At 43.7% G+C, this 28000-nt stretch overlaps 1 protein-coding gene across 1 annotated transcript in view; it reads right to left on the reverse strand.

Annotated features, from left to right (window-relative positions):
* RBBP8NL (RBBP8 N-terminal like) overlaps nt 1-6309 on the reverse strand; it is a 96009-nt gene extending 89700 nt beyond the window's left edge. The window contains exon 1 of the mRNA XM_082271621.1: nt 6224-6309. The gene's annotated coding sequence lies outside the window, so the exon portion shown is untranslated. The remainder of the gene's footprint in view (nt 1-6223) is intronic.
* Between the last annotated feature and the right edge of the window lie 21691 nt (nt 6310-28000).

Consider the following 28000-nt stretch of genomic DNA (forward strand, 5'->3'; position numbering starts at 1 on the left):
CCCCTTGCTCTTAACAGCCTCAGTGCTCTTGCCCCCCAGCGCTCCTTAGCCCCCCAGTGCTCTTCAGCTCCCCGCAGTGCTTTTCATCTCCCCCCTATGCTCTCTGGCTCCCCCAGTGCTCTCCACCCCCCTGTGCTCCCTGCCTCCCCCCTCAGTGAGTTCCACCCCTGCGCCTTCCAACCCCCCTACAATGCTTTTCAAACCCCTCTTAATTCTCTCCAGTCCCCCCCCCCCCCGCGCCCTTCAGCTCCTCCAGTGCTCTCTGCTTGCCCTGTGCTCTCCGGCCCCCCTAATGCTCTTCTCAGTCTCTGACCATCTCTTGGATCATGTCCTCAGTCTCTGACTATCTCTTGGATCATGTCCTCAGTCTCTGACCATCTCTTGGATCATGTCCTCAGTCTCTGACCATCTCTTGGATCATGTCCTCAGTCTCTGACTATCTCTTGGATCATGTCCTCAGTCTCTGACCATCTCTTGGATCATGTCCTCAGTCTCTGACCAACCATCTCTTGGATCATGTCCACAGTCTCTGATCATCTCCTGTATCATGCCCTCAGTCTCTGACCATCTCCTGTGTGTTTTCTGCAGTCTCTGACCATCTCTAGTATCCCGTCCGTAGTCTCTGACCATCTCTTGTATCATATCCTCAGTATCAGATTTCTCTTGTATTAGGTCCGTAGTCTCTGGCCATCTCTTGTATCATGTCCTCAGTCTCTGACCATCTCTTGTATCATGTCCTCAGTATCTGATTTCTTTTGTTTTAGGTCCGTAGTCTCTTACCATCTCTTGCATCATGTCCTCAGTCTCTGACTATCTCCTTTAGCATGTCTCCAATCTCCTACTCAAACTTAAACACATTGATAATAGTATTAGCTATCTGTCTATGCCAAAGGTAGGGAGGCAGAGAGTGCAAAAGGGGGAACTGTGATTAGAGAGACAGGGGGGGGGGGCAGACTGCAATGGGCACTGTGATAGGGGGGCTGGGAAATTTGTGCAATAAATATTCTTGGAGACATTACAATTTTTTGCGGGTGTTTTTACATTTTAAAGTGGGGGGGGGGGGGGTGCCAGATATAGGATCCGCCCCGGGTGCCAAATGCTCTAGGTACGCCACTGTGTGAGGGAAATGTCTGGACTGAAGCTGAATACTGCAAAAACTGCTTTTGTTATGTTATTTTAATGAACTACTCATTTTACTCTTAGTATTTTTGACTGGAGTCCTGCTTAAATTTTTCTCAAATTTTTCTTGTTTGTCCAAAAGAGATATTTCCTTTTAATTCCAGTCATAGAGACGCAAAAGGCAGTAAGAGGAATATTCTACAAAGTGAGAGGGCAATTCTCCTTTAAGGTCCCGTTCACACTTGTGCAACTTGTTCTGCGACTTGGGACTGCAAAATTGCATGACAAGTCGTACCTCATGATTTCCAATGATTACCATTTATATATGTGCAACTGCAACTCACAGAGACTTTAAAGTAGTCCCTGCACTACTTTGGTCCAACTTTGATGCGTGCGTGGCAAAGTCGCATCAAAGTCACGTGACTTTCAGGTCGTACAAATATAAAAGGGGCCTTAGACAGTTTTACTCCTTTGTAAAATTTTCCCTTACTCCCTCTTCTGGTGACAACTCTAAAATGTTGTATTTGCTATCACTCAGCCTTGGTGACAATGGTCATCAGGATTATTACAGAGAGTAAAGCCCCGTACACACGTACTGATTGTCGGTCGTAAATATTCGGCCGACGACCGATCGGCCGATTGTCGGCTTGTTAGTATGATGCTGCCGACAGCCGACAGCGCATTTTCGGCCGAACAGAATCTGTCGTGCAGGCATTAAAATTTTTGTTGGCCAACACCAGAACGGCCGATTGTTCGCCAGTCAGTACAGAATTCGGCCGACAGACAACAGATTTGGAAGACTGGGCATGCACAGAAAGGAAAAAAGACACGGAAAGTTAACCATCACATGACATCACTTCTGCAGTCGGCTGTTGTTGGCCGACAAAATTCGTGTGCAGTCTTTTGCAGTTTTCAACAGACACGACAGCCCTGGACAAAAGATGGCCGATCGTTCGGCCGACGATTGGTACGTGTGTACGGGGCTTGACTCTACCTCAAAGGGACACATACAGCAATAAAAAATTACTCTATCCAAAACAAAATAAAAAAAGTTTTGGCTATGTTTCCTTTCATACACACTGACAGCAACTTACTACTTCGTAAACCACGTCCTGTTTTTGTGTAAAAACTAGGCAAATAAAAGCATAGTCATTGGGGGCGCACCAGGTGGTACTGTATATCAATCATTCCACTGGTATGTACTATACATAAAATTTAAATGTAAAATCACACAGTTTGACGTTTTAGACTGATACACAGATAGACACATTCTATAACAAGATTCATTACCTTGGATTGCGGAACCACTCTTCAAGTGAAAATTCTCTTTCTGAATATTAATATTTTGTTTCTGTAAAATTCATGCAGAAACTGAGAGATGTTGTCACCAAAACAAGAATAAGGTTGGGTTCACATATGTGCGAATTAGATGCAGAATTCCCCGCATCCAATTGGCATGATATGTGAGTGTGACCGGCTCTCAATGGAACCAGTCCACACAGGTCAGGGGAGGCCGCAAAGTGAACTGCAAAAGGGTCCTGTGTGTGTTTGGTTCAGGTGCGAATTCAGGCGAAAATTTGAACCTGATTCACACCTGAATCGGTGAACAGACATGCACTGGACCCCAGGCAGGAACCCGAGGCCCCACATATGTGAACCTGGCCTGAAGAAAAAAATTTTCCAATGGTAACACTTGTTCCAGTGACAGCTCCTCCCACTTCCTGTTGTCTCTACAGGAAAGGAAGTGAAGGGAAATCTCCCCAATAGGGCACACATGGTTAAAGAAAACTGCTGGTCTTCTAACCCTTCCTTAAAATCTGTCCAATAATGAGGAAAAAAAAACTTTTGGCTTTAGATATTATTTATTCTACACCTAACATCTCACAGAACAGCATTTATGGGTCCTGGTGGGCCCCAGGCATAGTGGATCATACAGTCAAAGAATCAATGTGCATAAGCCTAAACTAAAAATTAAAATAATTGTTGGGGAGATTTATCAAGCAGGATATTGGCAAATCAAGCACATGCCTAATACTGTCTCAGCTGCCTGTCATTTAGCCCAAAGATTGCATTGACGCCACCACAGTTTTGCCTACATCTATGACAGAATTATCGTGCTAGTTTAGGGAACTGAGCACATTGAGCGTGCTTCCAACTGATGACACCTTACTACACACCATCCTGATAAAAACTGGTTTCCAGGGAATTCAATTATTGAATCCAGTATAAAAGTGGTGCAGCGCTATTCAATTAACAACAGAAGTCCACATCCAAAGAGAGAGTCCCAGTGGAAAAAAAGGAGCGTATCTTCAACCTTTATGTGAGGACCACCACCGACACCTAATCACACAGCCTCTTACCATATAGTATAGACTCTAACTACAAAGGTCTATGAGAGTGGTGCTATATACATCAGACAAAGGTGATATTGGAATCCTCCAGTACTCATCTAGTGATCCTCTCCTCAGACATACCATATCATGTGGAGATAAATGAAACACTCCTCATGGTGTAGACGTAACAACTTAATTTATTAAAAATAAAAAATCCACTCACACACTAGTTATGAAGCTCCAGCATGTCTGAGTATATCAGTACTGTGTTTCAAGCCAACATAATGGCCACCAAGTCCAAGCATGTACCAGCATCATACGTCATCGACTCCTTCTTATGCGTTTTGTCACTATATGACATCGTCCAACCTGAGCACATTCATTATAGTCTTGGATTTTCAGGGAAGGAGTCTTTCAGGTCTCAGTGACACCTGTTTTCCACACTTGTGGCTGTTTTACCACAAAAAATTCTAAAAATTTTTCCCATGGACAAGCCTCATACAGAGTGTCAAAAATTTGGTGGACAGAAGCTTCAGATTTTGTTTTTAAGAGGATATATTAAATGTCTATGTGCAATGCCATGTGATTGACTTTAAGTGACACCTCCCATATCCCTGATGAAGGAGTTTTTGCTCTCTGAAACGCGTCAGTTAGAGGAAGTTACTTCATCATCGCATCCTTCACAGGTGGTGTATTCGCAGTCCATCTTAATATGTATACATTGTGTCGTGTGAACATTTTCATGTATTTTTTGTATATGTAATAACTAATTTTTTAACATGTATTAATAAAATATATAATTTTTTTTAAACAATTTTTTATTTGTATGATCAAACATAAAAGTACGTAAAAAGTCCCAATATTCATGGGAAACAATTTTGTTTAATAAGGGGTCAGGTCATGTTGGATGCTGGGACACGTGTATATATAATAAGCTTGGAATTTATATAAAAAAAAACACTTTGAAAACTATCACTGCTCTTGTTCTGTGCTGCCTTGCTTTGTTGCAAATCCGATAAATCTCCCAATTATGTACACCTTCCATGCTGTCACCTTCCATGCTGTCCCCATCAGCCTGCAGTAGGCCCAGCAGGACTGCCCACTGCAGAAACTCCTCTACAGCTGTGCTGACTGCACCCAATGACCAACTACATCGACTCTAAAAGTTGACCATAAACTTTGTATGGCGGTCGCACGATCTAAATCCCGAAAGATCTCCCCAAGAACATGTGGTGCCCTTCTACATCGACTCTAAAAGTTAGCCATAAACTTTATATGGCGGTCGCGCAATCGAAATGCCGAAAGATCTCCCCAAGAACATGTGGTGCCCTTCGACATCGACTCTAAAAGTTAGCCATAAACTCTGTATGGCGGTCACGCAATCTAAATGCCGGAAGATCTCCCCAAGAACATGTGGTGCCCATCTACATCGACTCTAAATGCTGGCCATTAACTTTGTATGACGGTCGTACAATCTAAATGACAAAAGATCTCCCCAGGAACATGCGGTGCCCTTCTACATCGACTCTAAAAGTTGGCCATAAACTTTGTATGGCAGTTGTAAGATCTAAACGCCAAAAGATTTCCCCCAGGAACATGCGGTGCCCTTCTACATCTACTCTAACAGCTAGCCATAAACGATGTATGCCGGTCACTCAATCCGATTGCCAGAAGATCTCCCCAAGAACATGTGGTGCCCATCTACATCGACTCTAAACGTTGGCCATAAACTTTGTATGGCGGTCGCACAATCTAAATGCCGAAAGATCTCCCCAGGAATATGTGGTGCCCTTCTACATTGACTCTAAAAGTTAGCCATAAACTTTGTATGGCGATCGCACAATCTAAATGCCGAAAGATCTCCCCAGGAATATGTGGTGTCCTTCTACATCGACTCTAAAAGTTAGCCATAAACTTTGTATGGCGGTCGCACGATCTAAATGCCGAAAGATCTCCCCAGAAATATGTGGTGCCCTTCTACATTGACTCTAAAAGTTAGCCATAAACTTTGTATGGCGGTCGCGCAATCTAAATGCCGGAAGATCTCCCCAAGAACATGTGGTGCCCATCTACATCGACTCTAAATGTTGGCCATAAACTTTGTATGGCGGTCGTACAATCTAAATGCCGAAAGATCTCCCCAGGAACATGTGGTGCCCTTCTACATCGACTCTAAAAGTTGGCCATAAACTTTGTATGGCAGTCGTACGATCTAAATGCCGATAGATCTCCCCAGGAACATGTGGTGTCCATCTACATCTACTCTAACAGCTAGCCATAAACTATGTATGGTGGTCACACAATCTGATTGCAGAAAGATCTCCACAGGAACATGAGAATTCAGGTTGTACAAGCATGTGCACTTATGCCTATTGACTCTTAATGTGAGATCAGCTAGCCATGAGTTGTATAGTTCTCATAGACATACAATCAGCCTGTAACCAACTGAAATATGCATCTAATATTTTATGTCAATGGAAAAGAAAAAATGTTGCTTTAATAGAGTGTTATACAGCACATAAACAGCAGTTGAATGAAAGAAGAATAGAAGTTATCTCTGGGCCCTCTGAATTACGGGGTCCAGAGGCAGCTACACATTCTGCACCCCCTGTAGTTACAGCCTAGGCTCTACAGCTTTTAAAGAAACAAGCTACCAGGACATTCTGGCCATTGTAGTTCCTTGATCACACTGGATAGCACTAAGTTACCCTACCTTGATGTGTAGGCACTGTCAGGACCGTGACTCCAAAAGGCATAACAATGGCACTTACGCGTGCCTCCCAGGCTGGTCCTTCAACCCCCGATGTAGCATCCACATGGAAATTATGATTTCTGAAAGACAGATAAGAGCCAGCAGTCTGTCCGCACAGACACCAAACACACAAATAAAATAAATTTGTCTCTTTTTTTTTTTTCTACGTTCTTTTTTTTTTCTTTTCTTTTTGACAAACCCGTTGGACAGGTTTAAGTTCCTTCATCCCTGCAGCAGGAACGAGGCAAACCATACTGGGAGTAGACAGACCGGTTCTGCTGTTTCCCAACAAAGCTGCAAAACTTGTATGGTGTTGGATCAAATAGAGATACGATTGTGGCTAGGAAGGAGCACAGGAGGTGGAGGCTGTGCGGTAGGGAGAAAAAAATGTGACACCTATTTGTGTGCATGTAGCAAGGTATCGATTTAGAGGACAATGTGACTTGAATTTTTTTCATGCCTCTTTGCAAGCTGACTACTATTCACATTAAGGGGAACTCTGTCTAGAGCTATGTTTATTTTAGCTTTGAGAGCCTTTGCACAAGCTTTACAACATGTGCCTTTTAGGCACACACTCACTCCTGAAAAATGATTACGAAATAAAGTAAAACTGTGCTTTGCCTGCACACGTTTTTGTTGCTCCAGGAGGCGGGTCAAAGAAATGTCTGGGCTCAGAGAAAGTGAGATGCATGAGAAGACTGGTAAGCATCTAGTGGCAAAAAAGTATTACTGCAGGGGACAGCTTTGGATTAAAAGTGTGTGTTGTAACAAAAGCTGCTTTTTTTTTTTTTTTAAATGAAAAAATAAAATAAAAAGGAATTTCATTTTAACATGGTCCTTGGTAGCAGCATAGGCTTTTATAACCAAAAAAGCAATAAGTGCAGTCAAAATGTATAAAAGTGTATATGTATACTAGAACCAATAATTAAATAAACAAGTTGCTGCTAAAACACCACTGCACCCCTAAATGTATACAATAATAAACTATAAAGTAGCGCAACTCAAAATAAATATCTCTAAAAAAAAGTCCAGTATAGCATAAAGTCCATATTGTATTGTGCTTCCAGCCACCAGTGTGTATAATGAATGCTCCGCCCCCTATATGCGTTACGCCCGAATGATAGGCTTCCTCAGTAGGTCTGGAGCTGTCCAGCTATGCATGCCTATATCACTTTCCCTACTCCTTGCCATAGTAACCTTAACAACCGCCAGGGAAATTAAATCACAAATTATGTCACTGGTGGCTCAATTTTCTCCCATACCCCAGAAGAGGCAGAAACAGCTCTAGAGAGAGAGTAATTCAGGCTTAATGCATATAGGGGGCAGAGCCATGCCCATGATGTCACATCGTGGCCATCTTTGGTTCGGGGAAGTCTATGTGGTGAGGAGTGGGTTGTGCCATACATTGTATTTTTGAGCATTTCATAGCACTTAGTGTGCTTTTATTGTGCGTGTACTTTTAACCTTGAGCTTTAATACATTTTATATACAGAGAGCGCACTACGAGTCCCAATTTTGCTTTACATGGTATAGGTCTATAAGTGTGGTGGAAGTGGTGGAAGCAAGGAGTCTGTCTAGGGATCAGTTCCGATCAGCAGGGGGCAAAAAAGCACATTTTGACCTTGGTTGACTATTGAGATCAAAAATTAAAGGAGAGCATTCACTGTCTACACGAGGAGGAAGCATGCATAGCACGGGTGGTGTTTGTTAATTTGGAAGATATCTGAAATCTGGAAGCATGATATTTTATGGACTTTAAGTTATTATTATACTTTTTTAGAAATATTGTTTATATTGAGTTGCGCTACATCATAGCTTATTATAGCAGCATCTGCTTGACTTCGTTTTACTCCTCCATCACTGAGACAGTTAAGTCCTATGTAAGCTAGAAGGCACCAGATGCATAGTTAAAGTGTCATTAGACCCAAATCATCAAAAACTGTCAATACATGCTGTATTACTTTGTGATTTATACTCACAAATCCACTGGAACATTTGTATTCTGTAGAGTGCAAAGATCCTGGCTGATCCTACTGTTCACTGTCCCTCCCCCCTTGTCTGTGTTCCCCCTGCAGCCTGAGATTATGTAGAGCAGCTGTTGACATCTACTGAGCATGCTCCAGTTTCAGTTCCCTTCTAAGCTGTTCCTTTCCTCCTTTTTTTTAACTGTGCAGCCCATGTGACTATAGAGTCACACATGCAGGTGTATACACTGTGGCAAATGACACTCCCCACTCTCCCTCCTCCTCCATGTCCTCCTATTGTTAAAGACTATAGGGGCAGGATATAAGATTGCAATTAATGGAGACTTCACCTCCCTGTTTGTCCCAGCACATACACACCATAGACACAGGCTGGATGGGCGTGACACAGTCTGATTGGCAGAACCTCCTCCAGATCTCTGTACAGTGTGAACAAAGTGAGAGCTATTGTCAGTCAACAAAAAAATAACATATTTTTGTTTTTAAACACATATACAGTATATATATATATATATATATATATATATATATATATATATATATATATATAATTGGAATAATTTTTTAAAAACTTTGTTGCTATTATTTATTTATTTTTATTCTGTATTCTGAAAACCTTTATGTCATATGACCGGCATAGCACCAAACAACGCTGTGCAGACATAGATTCATACATCAGCAAAGGACTAGAAACTCATCTGTCAGAACTTTCTCTGAGGACTGGAAAGTCCTGAGAAATGTCACGTGACCTTTGAAAATGAATGATTAAAGTGGTTTTAATGCCTCAAGGTTTTTTTACCCTAAGGGCCCTTTTACACGGGCGCTCCATATGTCCGCAAATCATCCTATTTTTTTGCGGATGATTTACGGACATAATGTATGTCAATGGGATTGCGGTTGTCAGCGGATGACTATCCGCTGACATCCGATTTTTTTCCTTTCAGTTCTGTTCCGTTTTTTGGAACGGAACAGAACCCTATTTTCCTGACAGACTCCATGGCAGCACACGTATGGGTAGGCTCCGCCTCCTCTCCTACCCTATAGGACCCCACTCCCATAAATTTTTGCTCCGAGCCAGGAGCCGTGTTCCTTTTTTGTCCTCCTTCTGCAAGAGAAGTCTTACCTTATAGGATGCGTTTTCTTACATACCTGGTGGCGTGTGGCTTTCCTTGATGATGCCTTTTCTACCTTAGTCCAGCAATCTCAGTACTACTGGGTGGACCCGGGCAATTTGAAATGATGCCGGAAGATGCCATAAATCCTGAATGAGAGGTGGGCTGCATCGCTTGGCCAAACGTCCTTGCTACTAGCGGGAGGCCCTTATGCCCTGACGCACACGCTAGTCTCCGGTTGAGGAGCGTTCCAGGTCCTTCTGTCGGTATTGGTGGTAATGTATTGCTTACTTTATATTTTATATCATTTTGCTTCCTGGTTAGTATGGCGGCTGGAGCGCTCCTGCGTTCCAGGCCGTCGCTCTCGGCTCCTCCCCCCGCCTCCTGATTCCCAGTTGGGTGTTCATTGTGAGGCTTGGTTCCTAAGTGGTCTGCGCATGAGCGCACGCCACTTCCAGTCCTCCATGACGCGGTGGCGTTGGGGGGGCGTGGCTTTACGGCTCCCGGGAAATTTAAACAGCTGATGGAGCTGTCATTCTTGGGATGTCTGTGGGCTTTTGCGGCGGCCTCCCCACGCTGTGTCTCTGCCTGTGTTTGGTAATGCCCCGTACACACGTGCAGATTATCTGCAGACTTTTGTCTGCAGACTTACCTTTTCTATGTAGTGCAAGGGCCTGCCGGATTGCATACAAATTGAAAGTGTTTAGGTTTGACCTCATATTATATGGTTTTGGTAAATCTGCAGACAAAAGTCTGCAGATAATCTGCACGTGTGTATGGGGCATAAGTCCTGTGCTGGGTCAGTCCTGCTTGAATGGGGGAGGGGAAAGGCGGCTATGGGAAGGTAAGATTGAGTTCTTACATCCTTCCTATTGCAGGTCATCTCGCTGTGATTTGCAATGGATGCCTCACCGCCCCCCGGTGGCCAGTCCCTGCGCAACAGGTGAGCTTTAGCTTTTAACTCTCGCTTGTCTGCCAGCTGGCATACTGTAGCCTGAGCTTTTCTTTCCTTTGTTTTCAGCCCTTTTAGGTCTGACCAACGTCCTGCATCGGGATCAAAGGATAGATCACCTTCAGGCCATCACCATGCATCATCCAAATCCAGGCACCATAGATCCAGGTCTAGGCGCCATGATGATTGTCCAAGCCGGTCTTCCTGCCATGCTGACCGCCCCGCACGCAAATCTTGCTGGGGTTGTAGGGCTGTAGTCCCTGAGGATAGATCCTTGTGTGATGCCTGCTATTCTCGGGCAATCAAGGAAAAACAAGTCCCAGATCCACCAGTGGAAACCCTGGTCAGGCGGATCGTGCAAGAATCCTTAAGGGATTGGGATTCCAACCGGCTGTCTGGTCATACAGCTGATACTCCAGTTCTCCCTCAGAGGGAAGACGTAGAGCCAGGCACTTCCCAGCCGAGTCGCTTCTCGGATTCCTCTGAAAGTGAGGATGACCTAGAAGACCAAAGTTCAGGCTTTGATTTTGCCATGATTTTCCCGCTAGTGAGAGTGGTAAAAGAGGCGTTAAAATGGGAAGAGCCAGCAGATTCCCCAGCAAAACAGAAGAAATACTTTAAACACCTCAAAAAAGAACGGGATCATTTCCATTTTCTGAGTGAGCTGGGGGAAATCATTACAGACGAATGGCATGGAGTTGAAAGAAAGAATTCCTTATCGTCCAAATTTTCCAGGTTATATCCTTTTAAGACCGACAAAGTGAAGCATCTTGATTCTGCACCTACAATAGACGCAGCCTTGATGAGGCTAGTCAAACACGTTACCCTACCTTTGGAAGATTCCGTCTCATTTAAAGATGGTCTGGATAGACGAATTGATACGGATCTCAAAAAGATCTATCTGTTAGCTGGTATGACCTGCAAGCCAGCCCTAGCCCTAGCAGCCACATCCAAAGCTATGGAGGCTTGGGTAGATAACGTGGAGACCACACTGCAAAGTGTCTCAGAGGAAGCAGCCAGAAGCTCGGCTGTGTATGAACTAAAGTTGGCAACGGCCTTTTTGGGAGAGGCTTCCATTGATATCATTCGCCTGGTGGCGCGGGTCATGCTCTCTTCTGTCACGGCCAAACGTGCTTTATGGTTACGTCCCTGGCTGGCCGATCCTGCTTCCAAACAAGCCTGGTGCAGGATTCCGTTTGAGGGTGCGTCCCTTTTTGGCAACAAACTGGACAGTGCCATTACCCGTGCCACTGGTGGTAAATCAGGTTTCCTCCCTCAAGATCGCCGTTTGCTTGACCGCAGAAGATTTCAGCACAAACCAAGTTCAGATCGATCCAGAGAAGCCCGCTCTTACAGGCCTGGACGTGAGTTCAGAAAGAATTGGAAAAGATCTCAACCTACAGGTCAGAAGTTCAACAAGGGAACACCTTCAAGTGGTCGGGAGACCACAAAGTCTTTTTGATATCAGGCCTGCTCAAGCGTTGCGAGTAGGCGCTCGTCTACGTCAGTTTGCGCACGTTTGGGCAGCCTCGATTACAGACCAGTGGACCGTCAAGACCGTGTCTCATGGTCACGTTTGGTCTTTCGAAGAAACTCCAATTCTGCGGTTCATCCCTACGGCTCTACCTCGCGTGGAAGAAAAGAAGTCAATTCTTCTGTCATACGTAGATTCCCTGATCTCTCAAGGTGCTGTCATCCCAGTTCCGGCCGAAGAAAGGTTTCAAGGCCTTTATTCACCTCTATTCATGGTGCTAAAGAAAAACGGTTCTTGGAGGCCGGTCATAGACCTGACTCATCTGAACTCTTTCATAAAGAAAGAGAGGTTCAGGATGGAGACACTCTTCACTATCCGCCAAGTGGTGCAACCAGAAGATTGGATGATCTCCATAGATCTAAAAGATGCCTATTTCCATGTCCCAGTGGCAGCAGAACTACAAAAATTTCTTCGCTTTGCCGTGGGTCAAGTGCATCTCCAGTTTACCTGTCTCCCTTTCGGGCTTACCACCTCACCTCGAGTCTTTTCAAAGATCTTACTGGCTATTGTAGCTCTGATCAGATCGAAAGGGATCCGACTGTTTCACTACTTAGACGATCTGCTTCTTCTTTCTCAAGACCAAGCACAGATTCTGCAACACAGATCTCAGGTAATCTCCACCCTTCAAGAATTCAGGTGGCTCTTGAATCTGGAGAAAAGCCATCTGGATCCGACAAAATCCTTGATCTTCCTGGGGGCACTCTTCAACACCTCCAGAGGCACCATCTCTCTTCCAGTGGAGAAGATTCCGGTGATCCGCAGCAGAATACAACCGGCAATGTCAACCCCTTATCTTCGGGCATCACAGTGTCTGAAAATAATAGGGACCATGGTCTCCACGGCCCCCATGGTCAAGTGGGCACAGTGGAGGATGAGGCCCTTTCAAATCGGTTTCCTCCGCCAATGGAGCTCCGGGAATCCAGACACTCCTGTACGGATAACATCCTCTATGAGGGCGAGTCTGTCTTGGTGGCTACAACGGGAAAATCTCCTGAATTGTCATTCGATCGTTCCCGTTCCTTGGATCGTTGTGACATCGGATGCCAGCCAGACGGGCTGGGGTGCGCACTGCCTGTCAGAGGTGGCCCAGGGCAGGTGGGACTTTCCCACCCTCGGGTTGGTCTCAAATGTCCTGCAGCTTCGGGCAGCTTTTCGTGCCATCATGGCTTTCCGTCACTTGGTGAAAGGGTCCTCGGTCCTCCTACGGCTAGACAATACGACGGCAGTCGCATATATCAAGAGGCAAGGGGGCACCCGCAGTTCCTCCCTTCTGGAAGAAGTGAAACCGATCATGGCATGGGCCCAACGGAATCTTTCCAATCTATCAGCTGCTTATCTTCCAGGAGTCCAGAACGTTCAGGCAGATTTTCTGTCAAGAACCAATCTAGACAACAACGAATGGTCTCTTCATCCAGAAACCTTCAAGTGGGTCATCTCTCTGGGGATTCTTCCGGAGGTAAACCTGTTTGCCTCTCCAAACAATGCCAAACTGACGAAATTCTACTCGAGATGGCGTTACCCCCAAGCCTACGGGGTAGATGCTCTGACGGACCACTGGAAGTTCCACAAAGCATATGCTTTTCCCCCGGTCCCAGTGATATTCAAGTTCCTGCAGAGACTCAGGAGAGAGAGGGTAGAAGTCATAGCAATTCTTCCATTTTGGCCAAGGAGGCCCTGGTTTCCTCTGCTGCTCCAACTGAGCTTTCGGGATCCTGTTCCCCTACCATTCAGGCCGGACCTTCTATCTCAGGGTCCAGTGCTGCATCCATGCCCAGCGCAGTTACATCTCATGGCATGGTCCTTGAGAGGGAAAGACTAAAAGCTCTTGGCTGTCCAAGTGCGGCAATGTCCACAATGATGAGTGCCAGGAGACCGGACATCAACAAAGTCTACGAGAGGATCTGGTCTAAGTTTGAGGATTACATGTCTAATGAGTCCGATTCCATCACTAATCCTAAGATCCATCACATTCTGGGGTTCCTCCAGACAGGCTTAGACCTATCTCTGGCTGTTGGCTCTCAGAGTACAGATCTCAGCAATCTCTGCCTTCACGGGGACCTCATGGGCAAAACATCCACTGGTCCGGCAGTTTTTCAGAGGTGCGTCAAGAATGAGACCTCCCAGGAAACCCAGGTTCCCCAAATGGGACCTTCCACTAGTCCTTGAGTTTCTCTCAGCAACAGTTTTGGAACATGGAGATTCCTTCTTCCTTAAGAATCTGTCTATGAAGACGGCCTTTTTAGTAGCCATCACATCGGCTAAACGTGTCTCTGAAATTAGTGACCTGGGTTGCAAAGAACCCTTTCTGACATTTTTTCCTGATCGGGTCGTCCTGGTCCCTATGCTAGGGTTCAATCCGAAGGTAAATTCAGTTTTTCATGTCAACCAAGAGATTGTTTTACCTACATTCAAGTCTCAAGATGACCAGAGTACCCATCCGTTGGATGTGGGTGAAGTCCTACAATCATACTTGAAGTTCACAGCTTCTTTTCGCAAAACAGACTATCTATTTGTTCTCTTCTATGGAAAGAACAGAGGCAAGAGGGCTTCTTCCAGAACTATTTCTAGTTGGATAGTTCAGACCATCCAGTGGGCATATAGAGCCAAGGGACTGGCTCCTCCGGAAGTGGTGACTGCTCATTCCGGTTGCACCAGATGTCATTTGCAGAGCGGCCTCATGGTCCTCAATTAACACTTTCATGTCACACTATTGTGTTGAACCTGCTTCTTTATCCTCAGTTGATTTTGGTTTAAAAATTTTGTCTGTTGACGGTGCAAATTAAACCTATTTCTGTTTGACCAGCAGTTGCCCACCCGGGTGTGTATGGCTAGTTATTTCCCATACGTGTGCTGCCATGGAGTCTGTCAGGAAAACTGAAAATTTATATCAATACTTACCGTAATTTTCCTTTCCTGATAGAACTCCATGGCAGCAGGAGTTCCCTCCCATCTGCTGGAGTAGTCTATATATGGAACACAAGAAAGGAGAGAGCGGCGCCAGCTTAGTATAGTACAAGTTTATTTAACACTGTTAAAATTGGTGACTCACTGTCCGAGGTTGGGTGAGACCGGTACACAAAGACTGTTAGGGTCATCGCCTGACGAAGGAGCACGGATGCTCTGAACGCGTGCAACCCCTATTTTTCTCCTGCCAGGAAGTGATGTCATCAGGGATCAGAAGTCGGCAGCCGGAGCCCTGTTGTGCATGCTCCGCCGCGGCCAGTGACAACTAGCAGCCCCACAGCGGCTCGGCTATACCTCTGGAACCTCACCACCTTCTCCTATGACCACTATCCTGGAAGAGGAAGATGGATGACCCTAACAGTCTTTGTGTACCGGTCTCACCCAACCTCGGACAGTGAGTCACCAATTTTAACACTGTTAAATAAACTTGTACTATACTAAGCTGGCGCCGCTCTCTCCTTTCTTGCATCTCTCAGGGCTTCTCCACGCTTCAGCCGGCTGCCACGGACTATAGCTTCCCTACAGTACCAAACTTTGTCCCCCCCCACGCAGCCCCATAACCCCCCCTCCCATCCACCCACATTCCTTGTACCATCTTGGGATATTAGAAGAGCGCCATGACACCCCCCACTTTCATATATATGGAACACGGCTCCTGGCTCAGAGCAAAAATTTATGGGAGTGGGGTCCTATAGGGTAGGAGAGGAGGCGGAGCCTACCCATACGTGTGCTGCCATGGAGTTCTATCAGGAAAGGAAAATTACGGTAAGTATTGATATAAATTTTCAGTTTTTCCTCCATTAAAAAAACGGAAAGGAAGCAAAATCGGATGTCAGTGGTGTCATTTGCTGACATCCGCAATCCCTATAGACATACATTATGTCAGTATATCATCCGCAAACGGATGGGATGATATGCGGACATACAGAGCGGATGACACAAATGTCATCCGCTCCGTGAAAAAAAAAAGGACAGGAGCGAAGCCAAAAAACTGAACGGCTGTGTGAAAGAGCCCTTATGCTTTCTATGCATCAAGGTAAAAAAACCTTCTTTGCCGGAAGATTCCCCCCCCCCCCCTTTTTTTCTTACCTGAGAGCCCGATACGCTCAATCGATGCTGATGTCTCCCTCCTCATTGGGCAGATTGATAGCAGCAGGAGCCATTGGCAATTAAATGCTGTGAGCAGGGGGGTGGGGCAGAGTTGCCTGGTCTGTGTCAATAAGGGACTAGGACGCAAGCCCACCCAGCTTTCCATGGGGGCACTCGCTGAAGAGGAGGGGCCTTGAGCGCTGGTGGGGGACCCCAGATAAGGAGGTTTGGGGCTTCTCTGTGCAAAACCACTGCACCGAGCAGGTAAGTATAACATGTTTGTTATTTTAATTTAAAGATTTAATTAAAAAAATTAAATTTTTAATTTTTTAAATATTAAAAGTCAGCAGCTTCAAATACTGTAGCTGTTGACTTTTAATACTAGGGCACTTACCTGTCCACGAATGCACCGGTGTCTTCACCCAGGCCGATTTTTCATTCGGCTCTCGAGTGCTGCTGCCGCCATCGTTGCTAGGGGAAACCGACAGTGAAGCCTTGCGGCTTCTCAGTTGGTTCCGTACTGCACTTGTGCAAAGTGCGCTGCACTGTCTGAATGGCCCAGCGATGGGGGAAAGAGGAGGGGGGCCGATCTTCCGGTATCACTTTAACACTATAGACGGCTGTCATCTAGAGTCACATGACTTCTGAAAGAAGAGAAACCACAGAACGATGAATGAATGACGACCTGCATTAGAAAACCTACTTATGTAATGTGATTGGTTGACACAGGCAACACAGACACCTCTACAGAATTTTTAAAATGAATGAACTACAGTATGATTTCAGTTATTAATTTGTTTTATTCTGCGGGCAGCAGGGAAGGAATGAACTCTTGGGACCTGAATATAACAGTGATCCTATTATAATGGGATTACCGCACAGAGTGGCCTGATCATTGAAGGAGGAAATCACCATATGTCTCACCATCATTGTAAGGATCTGTTCCAGATCTGTGTGTAAGGTGATATGCCGATACACTTAGCTGTCCACACCCAGCTTGAAAGAACCGGTCCGATATAGCCCTTTCATGACAAAAAAAAAAAGGAAAGAAAGTAAAACATGTATACACTATACCAGCGGCACTCTAGGGATCAGCTGGGAACCCGCCTACAGTATTTTCCGCAAAATATGTATACATGCTGTGTAGATGTAGGCTACATCGTCCATAGAGTGTGTGATGATTATTGATGAGGGGGGAAAATAATGAATTATTCTGGAATTAATTGTTGTAATGAATGTCTGAATCTGATTGGTTGCTGAAGACTACACTGACAGCTGCCAGTATCTTACATTTAAACATTTTTTGTTGATCCAGGAAACTTAGAAAAGCCTGACAGAGGTTCTAACTAGTGATCGACCGATATCAGTTTTTCGTTGCCGATACCGATATTTTGGTCAATGCATATCGGTATCGGCCAATATGAGCCGATATTTTTGTGCATTTAAAAAACATTTTTCTTTTTATTTTATTTTTTTGACAGGTACTTTTGTGGAGGGATCTGGGGGTCTAAAAGACCCCAAACCCTTCCTCTGCACTTAAAAGCATTCAAATTGCCAAGTTTGGCTGTTTTATATGCTGTCTTTTTTTTTATTTGGCGCCGAGTACCCAGAAGTGATGTCATGACATCACTTTCAGGTTTTTGCATGGAGACCCAATCAGAACTGAATGCAGCTTTGATCGGGTCTGCGGCGGCTGTGCAGGCTGGTTGCCCGGGTCTCAGCTGCTTCTCAGCCGCATCGGTTGTCATTACAAGACAGCTGTCCGTCGGTTATGGATGCCGCTACCAGGGTGATGCCTCTAACTACAGGCATCACTCCGATACAACACTTTCCCGAAATATCGGCAATTTCGGTCACCTTGGTGTCCGATTCCGATATATCAGGGAAAGTGCAGATCGGCCCTCGATATATCGGCTTTGCGACTAATCAGTCGATCCCTAGTTCTAACCCTTCCCTGCTCTATCCAAAATGAACTAAAACTTTCAGCCTAGAGGTGGACCATACAATAAAAAACACTGGAAAAATATTTTATTGTATCTGCAGACCTGTATGTTGTCAGGAAACAGGAAAGTGTAGACATTTGTATTTTTATTCCTTTGTGTGGTCCTCAGCATGTCGCAGATGAGTAGCCTTGAGCCAAGTGTTTGTGTTTAGTGGAAAAAAAGTAGATTAACCCGAAGTGAGCCTGCACTGTTGACTGCCATTGTATGTTTATTGCCACTTTTTGCTGCAGTCCTTCTTGCTGACACTTTTTATAATGAACAAGGTTGAGCAGGTGTATTTTGGGATAGTCTTTCAGTGGCGTTTTGTACAGTATATAATGGATGCCTGCTTAATATTCCTGCTGCCATCTAGTGGAAGTCCCCTGAATCACTGACAGTCTCCTGTTTGCTCCAAAGATTCAGGCCAAGTTCACTTATGTGTGCATTGGATGTGGTTTTCACCGCATCCAATTCGCATGACATGCGAGTGTGACCTGCTCTCGATATCTTACATTTTTTATTTATGTTTAAGGCCCTTTTCTTATGGGGTGGATTCATTTTGATGGACTCTGTTTGCTCAGCGGGGATTGCTCCGTTGATCCCTTCTGAGCAGGCGGGTGACGTCCGTCTCCACTCAGTGTGCTGAGACGGACCTGTCAGAGTCCCGCTCTCCTCTATGGAGAGATCAGATGAAAACTGACAGCCTGTCCATTTTTATGTGATTCTATCCAATCAGACCCGCTGGGCGGATGGCGAACCTAATATGTCTGTTTTCACCAGATTTTGACGGATCGGATTTCCGCTGACATCCGCCTCTATATAGAGGACAATGGATGGCCCAATCAGGTTCGCCTAAAAAAGGGACAGGGGGACTTGATTGGTCCGATCGTGTGCAAGAGGTCTTAATGTCTTTATTTTGCAAACCTTTATCTAAGATATTTGCAGGATAATTAAATAAATCAAAAACAGATCGTTCAGAGACACAGCTCAGGTTTAATATTCTGCCTTGCAATAAGCTGGAAGCTAAATGGTTGTCAAAGGCAAAAGTATGTATTAATTTATAAGAGGAATATGGAAAGCAATTATTTTAACAATAAAAGTAATAGTACAATATCTAAAACAGTTTATAAACCAAAGTGGAACTCCAGGCAAATCTAAACAAAATCTTTAAATCTATAATTACTAACTACTAGATTAGATACTAAAATAGGTATTTGGTGGAAAAAATGAATAAATACTGCTATTATAAGTGCCTGTTAACTTTGTATTAATTTCCTACAACATACTTAATTTTTACACTAAAGTGTACTTATCATTTAATGTATACTGCTCAAAAAAATTAAAGGAACACTTTGAAAACACATCAGATCTCAATGGGGAAAAATATCATGCTGGATGGATATTCAGTATAAGGTTAATGTAAGGGGCATTTAACTTGGATTGCTATGATAGGTCCCTGTATTTCAATAATACATGTCCGACCTAACCAAAGCATGCATATAAGATAGTGTTCTGTACAGGGGTCAGAACTGTAGATGGTTAGATGGTCAGGACAAATTTAGGGACTCAAATGTAAAAGGTAAATCATAGCAATTTATTAGTGAAAAAATCATATATACTTTTATAATCGTACAGATATTTGATCATATATATGTTATACCAGTATAAACAAGAAACAAGACATACAACATTAAACATAGAACAGTTAACAGGGTACCGGCCGGTGCATAATAATTGTATTCACAGGGCTAAGTGTGTCAATAATAGTACAGGTGGTGTACACCACTGATCTATCCTTCTTGTGACACGTGTCTGTGGACATGCGGGATACTATTAAATAATTAATCACTTTATACTTAGTTAAGTTAAATAAGTGGGGGTCTTAGGTATCAAGTTTGCTGGGATGGCTATTTTTCCATTTAGCATCATTGAAAATTCTCAAGGGTATGGAGATATTATTCCAGAGTCTGTATAATAACTTGTACCTCCGGCGGCAATTGCCGTTATTTCATCTTTTTCCCCCTTTTTATGATGTAAGTGGAATACCGGACTTTCCAGCGGTTTTGGTATGGTAGGTAAAGTTTGTGAGATTTTTCCCTCTTTAAATCTCAAACGGCTAGAAATTTACTGGGTATAGGGATTAATTACCTTTGTTAGCGGCGGTATAGTGGAGTGTCAGGCATGGCAGTCCTAGCGCATCTAGTGGGGACTATGCAGAGTGTACTTTTAAAGTCTCCTTTGCTGCTTTGTGGGAGATGCCTTAGCAGACTAACCTTTGGGTCTCCACACTCTGTCAGCCAAATGGCTGATGCTTCACCCCTTCTTCCCGGATGGTGTGATGCTTTTACTTACCTGACCTCCGATCTATAGCCGCATAGCTCCGATTCCTACCCTCCGCTGCTTGTCTGGTACGAGCGCCGGTCTCGGTCTCCTTGCTTCCGTCTGCTCCCTCCGCCGTCCGCGTCTAAGACACTCGCGGTTGCACCGGCGGTGATGATGACGTCAACGCGTTTCGCTTCCGAGTGGCGTAGCTTCTTCTGAAGACGTCATCACGCTCTGACGAAACGCGCGTCAGGTGGAACGCACACCGCACGCTTCCGGGTAGCCTGGTGGGACGCAAACCGGCAGTCACCATTCCCCATTCCCAGGCAGATACCTAAAGCGGACGTGTACTGTGTCTGTTACTTGTTTTTATTTTTTTGGCAATAAAATCATCAATTTTATTGGTACCGCACTATTGGAGCACTTTCTTTCCCCCTTACATTGGACCGTGAGGATCGATCCCTATTATAGGAGTGGAGGATTACAGTGCACCTGCAGTTACCCTAGGCTTTGCAAGCCACAAGCTCGGAAGGTCTTGTTGCCATACGGCATTCAGGACCCATCAAATCCGGTGAGTTTGCACCCCTTATGATTGGAGTTTTTTGCCTGTTGTCACCAGCAATTGGAACATTGGAGAAATCATACTAGGACTTTTTTTGCACAAATCACCTTTGTGAGACTTATCACTGCACAGAATTTTTGATCAAATTTGCACTTTTTGTATAGTAAAAGTCTGCATTATATATTTATTTATATTTATTATTAATTTTATATTTTGTATTCAGCTTTATAGTCATTTAAATTCATCATTCAGTATATTTTGCACTTTAATACACCTATTATCAACATTAGGGAATAGCAATACTCCCTCATTATACCACTGATCACTCAGGTGTGTGAACAAGAAATTGCTCACTCTTATTAGTGTAAACTAGCAAGCGCTATATAAACTCCTTAGGGGGTTAATTATTTTTATTTCCTGTACAATGTCCGCAGCCCATGACATCTCCTGTACTATGTCTGCAACCTCTGACCATCTCCTGTATCCTGTCCGTGGTCTCTGACATCTCCTGTACTGTGTCCACAGCCCCTGACCAGCTCCTGTAACATGTCTGTAGCCTCTGACCAGCTCCTGTAACATGTCTGTAGCCTCTGACCAGCTCCTGTAACATGTCTGTAGCCTCTGACCAGCTCCTGTAACATGTCTGTAGCCTCTGACCAGCTCCTGTAACATGTCTGTAGCCTCTGACCAGCTCCTGTAACATGTCTGTAGCCTCTGACCAGCTCCTGTAACATGTCCGCAGCCTCTAACGAGCTCCTGTAACATGTCCGCAGCCTCTAACGAGCTCCTGTAACATGTCCGCAGCCTCTGACCATCTCTTGTCTTTTATCGTGTCTTCAGTCTCTGAGAGGGAGCCTGGAAAGAAGTTTGCTCTTATATTTATATAGCCCTATGTGCTTTCATGTCTTTCTTATCTATATATAATACACTCTTCAAATGTACTTTAAAACTCATGGTTTTCCCTATTATGAACAAGAAAATAATGGCGTTATGCTGTTGGGTCGGTATAAAAATGCTATGGGGCTGGTATGAAATTATTTCCAGGGCTGAATTTTATTCCCAGTCCGGTTCTGCTAGGGAGGCCCCATAGACAAGTCATCAGAGAGCAATGCAGACATGTGGATGGTTTGCTACTGTTCCTGACAGGCTCTGCACAAGTTGTGAGAAAAGAGCGAAGAAGAGCTAAAGTAAAATAAGTACATTTACAAGCTTAGAAAATGTATCTTCATGCAGAATGAGCACTCATTTTGAGAGCAATGTAGAATGACAAGGAATGTATTGTACGTTGTACATTCAAATCCCCAGATTGATGAGTACCTCCTCCCATTGGGTTTTTATGAACTATTTTAAAAGCCCAATAGGAAAAGGGTGTTTATACTTTTGCATTCTTCTTGTACAAAAATATTTATATAACAACGGGGGGGGGGGGGGGGGGCAGTTATAGGTGGCCTAACTTGGGATAACCTGGGAGGCAAAGATCTCTTATTTTGGGCAAACACAAGTGATCACCAGCCCAACCACTTGATCTTACCATACATGGTGAAGGGTAGTGTCTACAGCCCTGGTGCTCAATGTACATCCCAAGGGTTGCATGTGGCCCTTTGGTACTTGTTGTGACATCTTCAGACCCTAGCCGTCAGCAATGGGGGTCAGATTACCAGTTTGGGGCTGTCATGGCACTGCTCTTCAGCGGTCTCAGGTAACAGGTTTCCAGTCCCGGTCCCCTGAAGCATGCTCCCAGTCTCCTATCACTCCTGTAGCACATCCACAGTTACTGACCGACTCCTGAAAGATGTCAGCAGTCTCTGACAGTCTTCCTTAGTGTTACATTTACTGAATATTATGTGCCACCCCTTGGGGAGGTCAAGGAGAACAGTAGATGCCCCCTATATCACTGAGCTGTGCATACAGGCATAGTCACCATATTAACTTCCACTCCAGTCAGAGTTTAGTATCCATGAGCCTATGCTCCAATAAAAAAAAAAAAAAAAACAGTAAACAGAAGAAGGAGAACAGAAGAAACAATAATTGCATTTAAAAATGATTTAATGGTACAAAACATGGATATTATATATATAATAACAACAACACAAACAGTGCATATTAATGAATTCTTAAGCATATTTATATGATAAAATCTGCCCTATGAGAAAAAATGTATAGGAAACTAAAATATATTGATCACCCTTGGATTACAAAGGGTTTACAAAATGCCTGCAAAAAGAAAAATAAACCAAATAAATAATTCATAAGACAGAGAACTAAGGATGCAGAAATTAAGTATAAAAATATAAAAACAAGTTAACCAATATTATGAGAATAGCTCAGAAAGAATTTTATAATAAACTACTCAAAGATAACAGGGAAATTAAAGGGATAAGTGTATACTAAATATTGTAATAAAAAATTGCTCTAAACAATTAAGTTACTGTAAATATTTTATTATTGATAATAATGAAAAGTATAAAATATAGAAAGTGGTTAATAGTTTCAACACATTCTTTGTGAGTATTGGACCTGATCTTGCAGAACAAATATCTCATCCAGTAACATTTAAGGAGCAGAATGGCAATTTTATAGATATAAATCTGAGTTTAATGTTCCTCATAGTAGTGAATAAAAGGGAAATTATAGATACTGTTGCTAAACTCACAAATAAAACATCTACTGACTGTGATGGCATTATTATGACTATTGTTAAACGGGTAATTGAGGGGATTTCAAAGCCTTTAACACATATCTGTAACTTGTCATTCCAAACTGGCATATTTCCAAACAAAATGAAAAAAAGCAAGTCATATCTCTGTATAAATCAGGGAACAGACACCATTTCACAAACTAAAGGCCAGTGTCATTACTGCCTCAATTCTCTAAAATTCTAAAAAAAAATTTTAAAAACTGACTGGACAAATTTATAGAAAAACATAAATCACTCACAAGATCAATATGGATTCAGATCAAACAGAATCACTCGCATTAACAGATTAAATCGAGCAAACTACAAACTCAATAGACTAGAAACTCTATATAGTTGTGATATTCATAGATCTAAAAAAAGACATTCACCACAATAAACTGTAGCACCCTCCTTGGTAGGTGCTAGGCAAATGCATAGAGTGGCTCTATCTGCTTATTAGGAGAGCCTAATCTGTCTGTTTGGCTTGTCACATGTTTCCAGGTGTGATTCATTGGGTCTTAGGGAGTCTCCCCACTGTATCCAATAAGGGAGCTTGTTGGACAGTGGAGGAAACCTAACCTATAGCAACCCCATGGTTTCTGACTGTCCCAGTGGACGGGCATTGCTGCAATGCATCCTGGGATTGGGAATAAATCCGGAGGGGACATGTGACAGGGTGTCTTTTGGTGGGAGCAAAGTCCCAGGAGGAGATTGACGGCTGTCACTCCTCCTGCAGAGTGAGGAAGGTGGTCCAGGCGGTCAGCCTAGGGACCAGGAGTGGAGCTGGGCTGCAGAGGATCCAGTGTGCTAACCAGTGGAGCTGTTGGGCAGAGGACTTTGGGAAAAACAGTATTGTGAGTACTGAGGGACCTGCCTAAGGGTCTGCCTGAAAGAGGGGACCACTCCAGAGAAGTCAAGGGGATCAAAGAGCCAGCTTACTCAGAGTGTTACAGCAAAGGGGGTGCCTAGTAGTTAAACCCTAAAGATAGGGATAAAGAGGGCACCAGGAAGGGCCCTGAAGTTGTTTAGCAGTACAGTCTACCTCAGAGTACAGCTTGCCTCAGGATAGAGTTTACCTTAGGAAGCTTAAGCAAAACCTTTCACAGTGTTACTCAGCATTACTCAGCGTTAACCAGCGTTAACCAGCGTTAACCAGCATTTATTCAAGTCGTCCCAGCCCATTATACATAGTTCTATTCAGTTGGAGTATCCCACTCATCCCTTCTCCTATCCCAGTTCCAAATAAAACATAAAAACCAAAGATACTGGACTGATTCTTGTCTGAGGTAAAACACTTGGAAAAATGTCAGAATGTTCTATTGTTTCTAATGGTAACCCAGGGGAACCCACACACAGCGGCTCCCATGTGAGTAGTGCTACAAAACCATGATATATTATTTAATAGATTTGAACACTATGGTATCAGGGATTCTAGGACAAGATCCCCCCCGGACAATATCCCCCGGACAATATCCCCCTGGACAATATCCCCCCTGGACAACATCCCCCCGGACTATATCCTCCCTGGACAATATCCCCCTAGACAATATCCCCCCTCTAACCCTAGCCCTAACCCTAACCCTCTAACCTTAACCCTAACCCTATGTCCAGGGGGATGTTTTCGGGGGGGATATTGCCCGGGGGATGTTGTCCCGGGGGGATATTATCCGGGGGGATGTTGTTCCGGGGGGATATTATCCGGGGGGATGTTGTCCGGGGGGATATTGTCCGGGGGGATATTGTCCGGGGGGATATTGTCCGGGGGGATATTGCCCGGGGGATAATGTCCGGGGGGATATTGTCCGGGGGGATATTGTCCTGATACCGGTATGAGGGGTAAACTGTTAGACTGTGTGAGAAGTTTTTTGCCTGACAGAAGGCAGTTTGTTAGATTAGGTCAGTGGTTCTTAACCTGGGTTCGATCGAACCCCAGGGGTTCGGTGAGTCAGTCTCGCGGGTTCGGTGGAGGTCAAGACACACACCCGACTCATATGATTCGTGATGACACGCCCCGCTAATTGGCTGCAGGTGATCACGCAACATCGCTTGGCCTATCTGTGCTGCAGGGAATTTGGCGCGCCCAGTAGTCGAATTGTAACTATCGTGATGGTCAGTCATGTGATTTCTATCATAATATTAATCCCTTCATACTAACTATGTCAAGCAAAAAAAGAAAGTGGTCGGACGAATATGTACAATATGGATTCACATGTATAACGGAACGTAATGGGAGTCAGCGTCCTAACTGCATGATTTGCAATGCCAAGTTGAGCAATTCTAGTCTAGCACTGGCAAAACTAAGAGAACACTTTCTTAAGCTGCATGGAGATGGAAAATACAAGAACACAAAGCTCGCTGAATTCAATGTGAGTAGAGCCAGATTCGATGAAAAGGCATGAGAGTGGCACTTGCCAAGGTAAAGCCGTGCATTTCTAAACTGGTCTCTGAAAGACAACAGCAGAAGTCACACTGATTTGCAGTAAATATTCATTATTATGTTTTTGTTTTTGTGTGAAAATCATGTTTTAATGGTTTTGTTCTTTGTTCTTAATGGTTTTGTTCTTAAATGGTTTTGTTCATTTTGTGCACCTATGTATAAATAAATACTTATGTTTTGAATTTGAAAAAATCATATTTTATTTTTCCAATTAAGAAGGGTTCGGTGAATGCACAATTTGAAACTGGTGGGGTTCAGTGCCTCCAACAAGGTTAAGAACCACTGGATTAGGTAATTATTTTTCATCATGTTTGGACATTACTTGTGGTGTCCCCCAGGGGTCAGTGTTGGGCCCTAAATTGTTTATTCTTTAATAATGATTTATGTAAGGTATCAAAGTATTTGCTGATGATACTAATATTTTACGTTCTGGCAGTAATTGGCAGTCTCTAATAAAGGTGATCAATAAAGAATTGAGTAAAATGAAATTATGGTTTGATAGAAATAAACTATCATTAAACCTGAATAAAACAAGACTAATATTTTTTGGGAACTGCAGAACTAACACACAAATAGATATTTAGATGGAAGGGGTTAATATCAAAAGAGGTAATAAAATGTAATTTCTCAGTGTGATGATAGATGATCAAATCTGCTGGAAATCACATATTAAGCATGTGCAATCCAAAGTGTCAAAAAGCATTGCAGTATTAAATAAAGTAAAACATGTTCTGTATTATAAATAACTCTGTATTTTATACTATTCAATGGTTCTTTCATATCTTAAATATTGTGCAGAGGTTTGGGGCAATAATAAATATACAGCATAACTAGAATATATCCATTGCAAAAGAAAGCAATACGGATCACTTATGGCGCAGGATATAGAGATCACACTATTATTTTAGTAAGAAATTCTGAAATGTAGGGATATGGTGCAATTACAGACAGCACAAATAAAATTTAAAGCAAAAAACAATTTACTACTGAGAAAAATGTAAAAAGTATTAATGAAAAGAGAGGGGGGCTATAAGCTAAGGGGAACATTTGAGTTCAAGACTTTGACTGTGTGGACAACTAAGAACATTTTTGGATTTCCATTTGTGGAGTAAACTGTGTAAAAGTTTCAAAATGGAGCTCAAGAAATGTCCAAGTATAAACCAGTGTAAAAAGAGGAATAAAGAGATGATTTTTACAAGGTTTAAGAATGAAGTGGTTTGAATTATTATTGTGTCTTTAGGCTACGTTCACATCTTGGCGTTGCTAATTACAGGCGTTTTTTAGGCGTTTTTTCAGGCGTTTTTGCAGGCGTTTTACAGGCGTTTTTACAGGCGTTTTTTGTGCAGGCGTTTTTAGATTGAATAGAAACCAATGGAAAACGCCTGTAATCTGCCCAAAAAGAAGCTCATGTACTTTTTTGAGCGTTGGGCGTTTTGCTAACAGTGACAAAACGCTCAGATGTGAACAGGGGCCATTGAAATTAATAGGATTTGTCTTGTTGGGCGTTTTGAGAGCTGATCCTAGAGCAGAAAAAATCCCCAAAAACGCCCCAAAACGCCTACATGTGAACGAAGCCTTAGGCTGCATTCACATGTCAGCGTATAATCGCGGGCAGAACCGCCGCGGTTCCGCCCGCGATTCGGAGATTTATTGCAAATCGCGGGACGCCTAGCGTTGCCCGTTGATTTGCAATAGCCCCCCAAACGCCGAGCGATGTTGCCGCGATTTACGCCCGCCGAATCGCGGCAACATCGCGCAAACAAAATCGCGGGACGCAATACGCTCCAAAGAAGCTCTTGTACTTTTTTGGAGCGTATTGCGTCCCGAGATTTTGTTTGCGTGATGTTGCCGCAATTCGGCGGGCGTAAATCGCGGCAACATCGCTCGGCGTTTGGGGGGCTATTGCAAATCAACGGGCAACCCTAGGCGTCCCGCGATTTGCAATAAATCTCCGAATCGCGGGCGGAACCGCGGCGGTTCTGCCCGCGATCATACGCTGACATGTGAATGCAGCCTTACTGTCTACTTATTTGCTATTATTTTTTGTTTTATCCTTAGATTTGTCTGGGTGTGTATGGTGCATATGTATGTATGCACTAGTATATGTACAGTATGTATGCATATATGTGTGTAAGCGTGGCTGTATGTATGTATGTATGTATGATTGTTTAGCAAGATTATTA

The sequence above is a fragment of the Pelophylax lessonae genome (genome assembly GCF_965119305.1).
Source record: "Pelophylax lessonae genome assembly, chromosome: 11".
NCBI classification, from domain to species: Eukaryota; Metazoa; Chordata; class Amphibia; order Anura; family Ranidae; genus Pelophylax; species Pelophylax lessonae.